Raw genomic sequence first — 6,516 nt, forward strand, 5'->3', positions numbered from 1 at the left:
CGGAGGGGGAGGGAAGGGGGGAGCAGGGAGGGGAGCAATGAGGTGGGGAGAGGGAGAGAGAAACAGGGAGAAAGAGACAGAAGGGGGTGGGGGGCTTATTTGCCTCCCAGCATCAATCAACCTGGGGAAGGAGGGGGTGAGGGTGGCCGGTCAGGCCCTGACCCTGCGCTCAGAGTAGAGTCAGCGGGGCCTGCTTTCCCTGGGGAAGGACCACCGCAGAGACAAAGTGGAGTTCAAGGGGCTCATTAGTAGTTACGGGGTGACAACGATGAGCCCCATACATACCAGGGGCCTCCTGCCCTCGATCTGTGTTTCTCCTTCCACGTCACTGGCTTCTCAAACACCACCTTTTATGGCCAAGGGGCCCCATGGTCGACCTGCCTCAGCGCTGCCCCAGAAGCACCTCACAAAGAGGGATTAGCTGTTTTGAATATGTTAAGATTTCTTTAAAAAGCTAAGTTATTCATGCAACAGCTTTCAGAGTCAAATACATTATACAGCTTCCTCTTGCAATTGAAAAAATGCTAGTGGACGTGGGTGCGCTGTTCGGACCCACGGCATGGGGACACCTGTGATCACGCCTGTCCACCGCCTTCCCGGCCGCAACTCCAACCTTGCTCTGTCCATTCAAGCCCATGGGCTTCCGTGTGGATCCTAGAACCCACCAAGTCATTCCTGCCTCAGGGCCTTTGCACGTGCAGCCTGGAGATTTGTCCCATTACTTCCAGGACCGGATACTCTTGCTGTCCAGGCTGGTTGAAGGAATGACTCCCCCAGAGCAGGTGACCTTGGACTTACGGCTCTAAGGCCTGGCTACTTGCTGTCTATACCTACCCAAGTTGTCATTACTGGCATTTGATTTTGTTTTATTCCTAAATTCTACTAAAATTCTACTGAAAGGAGCCGGGGACATTCTGTCTTGCATGCCACCACAGTAGCATGGGCACAGGCCTGACCCAAGGACTCAGTCATCCTTGAGAAACAAATAAATAAGCAACGAAGGGGACCCTGACCAAGCTTGGAGATGCACAGAGACTTAGTGACAACTTGGGGCTTCTCTGCTGCTCTGGGCTTTGAGGAGACCAGATGAATACCCCCGACCCTCCACCCTGCCACCCTAAGACCACCACCTCCACCCCAGCCGGCCATCCTATCCTGGTGAGGTTTTTTATTTTCAGAAGAGGTGAAACTTCTAAACAAAATAAGGGGGTTATAACGTGGCCTGATGCTGAAGGGGGGGGGGTCACAGACAGACAGATGGACAGTGATGAACAGAGGGCCCGACAAGTGAGGGATCCACTAGGGCTGGTGGGTTTGTGGTTGTGGCTGGCAGGGCCCCTAAGAACCAGCACCTCATTCACAGCTCTGTAGGGGCAGGGGACCCACTTGAGCTGCAAACCCCTTGGAAGCAAGCAGCCTGGACCCCTGAGATTTGTGAAAGCTCCAGGCCTGCAGTCAGGATGGGGTCTTTCTCTCCTTCACAACACTATTGGGGAAGGGGAACAATGCATGGTGGGGGTTCCAGACACCAGCCAGGTCCCCTCACCCCGTCATCTTTAGAAGAGAAGGACGAGGTTCAGCTATCAGAACATCATTTCCCGGACTCTTGTCTGAACCAGATGTGCTCTTTTTTTTTTTTTTTAAAGGTTTATTTGTTTGTGCACACAAGAACTGGGGTGCAGACCAGAGGTGCGGGAGGGTGAGAGGTTTCACCAGAGACAGAGTGGGGAACAGAACAAACAGGCAGATTGACTGAAATACACTGCTGAGTGGGGTAGTAGGGAGACAGGAGAGGTCTGCTGCACCATGTGGGTATCTCCCTGGCTGGGGATCGAACTTGTGCCGCAGTGGCTGGCAATAGCTTGATCGTGCTGTGTCTTTATGTGTCCTTAACCCCTGTGCCACCAGGGAGGTCCTAAACCAGATGTGCTTTTAAGGATGAGAATGTTGTGGGAAGAAGAGGAGAGAAAAGGAAGGAAGGGGGACGGAGAGAGGGGGAGAAAGAAGGGCAGAGAAGAGAAATGGGGGGTTGGGAGGAGGAAGAAAGAGGAAGGAAGGAGGGAAAGAGAGGGAGGGAGGGAGGAGGGAAGGAAGAGAAGGGGTACACTCATCCCCCTAATCAGAGAAGCCCCAGCTGCCCCCCCTTGTCCCGAAGCCACCCCAAAGGCCCCTCTCTGCACTTGGCAGGCCGGCTTGCTGGTGGGACCCCACCCTGGGCCTGCGCTGTCCCCTCCCTCCTGGACAAGGCTGGTTATACAACCGCCTGGTGGACGCCGGCCAGGATGGCGGTCACATGGGCAGCCTGGCGGTTGGGGGGGCGGGCTTCCCAGACCAGGGCTGTTGCCACCACGCCACCCCCCTGCCCTGCCCCCATCAGCTTGGCCTGGAGTCAGCGCTTCAGCCTGCTGGCTGGCCCTGCGCTGCAGAGTGCTCCCAGATGTGCAGGCGGGTAATAAAAGGCGCACTGGTTCCTGTCAGCAGCAGGAAGCTCCGGGAGGGCGACCCCCAGCAGCTGCGGGGCAGATGTTTGCAACGTGTGCTCTGGCGGCAGCCGAGGGAGGCCCGCGCACCGGGGCCGTCTGGCTGGCGCACAGGGACCACACTGGGGTGTTGCTGCACCCCTGGACGCCAGGCGCAAGGGGGTCGGGTCCTGGTGCCCTGGGGGGCTGCAGCCCTCTGGATGACCCTACTCATTGGCTCCCTCCCATCCTGCCCCCCACTCCTGGGACCTATCCTGTAGTGGACCTCCCGTTCCATGGAACAGCACCCCTGGCCCCCCAGGGGCACAGCCTCTTCTGCTCCACCCTGAGCTTCCGAGACACATGCCCATCCCAGTATTTTGCCCCTGCCCCTTGGCAACAGGGGAGAATATGTGACCCAGTCCTGGCCAATCGCAATTTCCCATTTTCCAAGCCACTGTGATTGGTGCACCGATGGGTACATGACCTAAAGAGGGCCAATCCGAACCCTTCCCTGAGACTTTTCTAGGCGGATGCAGGGAAGTCCTACCCTGTCACTCCCACCTTGTAGGAGCACTGCACGGAGGTTGCTCGTGGTAACCCGAACTGCTCCCCATTTGAGATTGGGGCCCAGAGCTGCACAGGGAGTGGGGAGCAGAGCAAGCTGGTCAGGGCAGGAGGGGCCGCCCCTTCTTTCCCTTGGCTGGTCACTCAGGTAACTCACACCCCCAATCTCAAGGCCTGGGGTCTCAGTGGTACTGCCCCTGGTTGGGGCAGCTGGTGGCAAAGCTCAGGGTAGAGAGAGGGAAGGGACTACACTGGGTCCCTCACTGACCTTACAACACAATGACCTGGGAGGGACTAAAGAAAGGAGGAAGGGGCAGGGCAGCTGGGTGAGGAGAGGGACCCCAGTGGTACTGCCAGAAGGGCCTACTTTTGCTCTAAAATGAAGACTGAGGCCAGTTAAAGCCAGGCCAGGTCAGGCCCTGGTAAGCTGTGGAGGTGATGCTGGCAGGGGAGGGACTGGCGAGGGCAGTGAGTTTGGGGCAGGGAGTGGGGCCAGGCCCTGGAAGAAATGGAGGATTTCTGCCCTCAACCTCAAACCAACCTCGTGAGGTGGCCTGAAATGTCTTCCTTTTTTCCCCTAATGTGTATGTGCAACAAGACACTTGGATTTAATCGTGATGACTTGTGCCCTCCTGACAACCCCACGGGGTAGGAACTGCCTCACCTACTTTCCAGATAAGGAAACTGAGGGTCAGAATGGAGAAGGATCTGCCCAGGACTGAGGCCGAGACCAGGTTCTCCTGACCCCTGGGCCGCTCTCTGTCCTTGGAAACACGGTGGCTCCCACTGATAGGGCCTGGCTGGAAGGCCCCAGACCCCCCAAGAAAGCCACCCCTTCTCTCCATTGGCTGGTCACTCAGGTAACTCACACTCCCCGGGTCTCACAGCCTGGCTGCAGCCACCCTCCTGCCCCCATCTCCTCTCTGACAGCAGGTTCCCAGGAGACGTCTGTCCACCAGGCATATGTGGTAACAGACACACACGTGCACACCTCCCCCAGCCCCCCAGATCTGCCCTGGGGAAACTTCCAAAGGAAGCAACACAACCACTCTGGACTCCCCCCTGAAAGCTGTTATTTGGGTAAAGTCAGCTACAACTTTTTGGCGCATTCAGGGTGTTTTGCTAGATGTTTCCGGAGCTGGCAGCTGGCAGAGGGGGTAGGGAGTGTTCCAAACAGCACTGTCCGGGTAACCCCACCAGGCGTGAAAACCGCAGATGCAACTCAAGGCTGAAGCTGCTGAATCTGGATCTGAGGCAGGCGGGGAGGTCCCGCGGCTGGACACGCCCTGCTGGGGGCAAATATGTCTGGGCTCTGACCGTGCACCCCGGTCCATTCATTACTGTAGCTATCCAGTCACCTGGAATGGAGTCTGGGCCTCTATTCCCCCAAGTGAGAAGTGGGGGTGATGTCCTGCTGTCCGGGACCCCTGCTGTCTGGGATCCTGATGGGGGCACCTCACGCTGGCTGTCACATGACGGGCACTTTTGTCCCCCCCGTGTGACAAAGGAGTCAGGACACAGAGGCACAGAGCAGGGACGGCACCCCCTTCCCCTCCTTGCTCCACGGGGGCTGAGACCGCAGGCCCCCTGCCCGGGAGAGGCCTGAAAGGCAGGGCGCTGGCGGTGGGCAGAAACTGGAGCCGTCCGGTCAGCCAGGCGGGGGCCGGGAAGGGAAGGGGCGGCCACAGGAAAGGTGTGGCCGGAACCCCGGGAGCCAGCAGCTGGAAGGAAGGAGTCGCCAGGTGGGCTCCACCCTGGGCAGGCAGCCCCGGGTGGGCAGCAGGCCAGGGCACTTGGCAGGGCCCCTACAGCCTCCGGAGACCCCGGGATGTCCTTCGGGACTGAGTGCCAAGCATTGTCCCTGATTACAAGAGGCTCTGGCCAGGGGTGTTCACAGGGTGCATTGTGTCCCCGCCTGTGGGAACCGGCCCCCGTCCTCTTGGCTCAGTGGGGTGTCAGAGTGCGGCCCCTCCATCTGCCACCACCTGAGCTCAGCACTGCTCGGGATGCAGACAAGAAGGGGGGCGGGCAAGTGCACACGTGAATGAGTGCCCCCTGCGCGGCCCTGCTGTCCCGGGGACAGGGTGACAAACCGGCTCCACTCCCCACATCCTCTGCTGCCTCTGACCATCGGGGCTCTCTGTCATCAGCGGTTAGAAGCTGGGGTGGGGCTAACCCACAAGCCAAAGAAGCTGCCAGGGGAGGGAGGTGTTACCCTTGCTCTGGAATGGTAGTTCCCAAGTTCAAATCTGCCTCCTCATCAGGGCCGCTGTGAACAGCTATTCAGGCTACGCGCTGCCCGGGTACCGCGTCCAAGAGGACGCTGCTCGGGCCACGGGCATCTTTGTTATTTACAAAATATTCTTGTATTTTTATCGCAGAGGCTGCTGACTTCTACGATGGACTATTTGCACACCGATAAGGTCACATTTTTGTCCAATGGCCCGAGGGTCCATGACCTAGCAGAATGGGAGTGACTGAACCATCCCGAACGGTTGTTACTAATGTTTCGAATTCCCCATTATTTCCCAGCAGCAGTTTGTTATAGAACGTCTTTATGTCCGGTGCTCTGCTGTCATTGAGGAATTACTCGCAGTCTGACTTCAAAGCAGTGTTTGGGGGAGGAGGTGGCTCTGCCTAAGGAGCCTGGGCCAGACCCTGCTCTCCTTTGAGTCTCAGTTTCTGTATCTGCCCAAGGACCTGTCCGTTGCGGGGCCGGGTCACGGAAGTCTGTTACACAGTAGGTGCTCAGCAGGGGCACCTCGTGGTGATTCTCCTCCAACATGCAACCTTCTGAAAATCTGCCCTGCAAAATTGAGGCATTTTGTGCCTCAGTTTACCTAGCTGAGAAGTGGCGGGAACTCGCTTAAAGATCATGGACCCGAGGGAGGTTCTACGTTTCCAGAGTCCCCTTCCTGATTGGATTGAAATCCTTGCCCCGAACTTCTCCAAATTTGGTCCTGCCAGACTCTGCACACTGTTTCCTGCCCACCCCCCCACCCCTGCCGCCACCCCTCCGTGCTGGCCGCCAGAGGGGCTGCCTTGTTGGGGCCCTCCCTGAGCCCCCAAAGCTGCTCAGAGAGGAAATCCTCTCCCTCCTCTTAGAGGCTGGAAGCTACAGAATGTTTCTTTTGGAATTTTTTGGCTTGCATGATGTAGAATGTTCTAGCCTCGTCAGCCACAGGCCCCCTCCCCTTTCCCTCTCTGTTGGCTGGTAAGTCTTTGGCCAGAGACAAGCTGGGACTGTCCCTCCCTCCCTTCTCCTTCCCGAACCCCTTCTTCTCTTATGTTTGGTGCAAGCAAAACTAAACATGCCAAGGAGCCCAGAAGAACCAACCGGAAATGGCCCAACGTGCCTGCAGCTGGTCCTCCCCAAACCAGAGAGCTGGGGCGGCAGGGACACGCTGGACGGCGTCCCCGGCAGGACGAAGGGCAGACAGGGGGACAGCTGAGGGGCTGGGCTGGAACCTGCCTGGCCTCTAAGAAGAAA

This window comes from Talpa occidentalis, unplaced genomic scaffold, assembly GCF_014898055.3.
Source record: "Talpa occidentalis isolate TD23 unplaced genomic scaffold, MPIMG_talOcc4v2.1 talOcc4.17, whole genome shotgun sequence".
NCBI classification, from domain to species: Eukaryota; Metazoa; Chordata; class Mammalia; order Eulipotyphla; family Talpidae; genus Talpa; species Talpa occidentalis.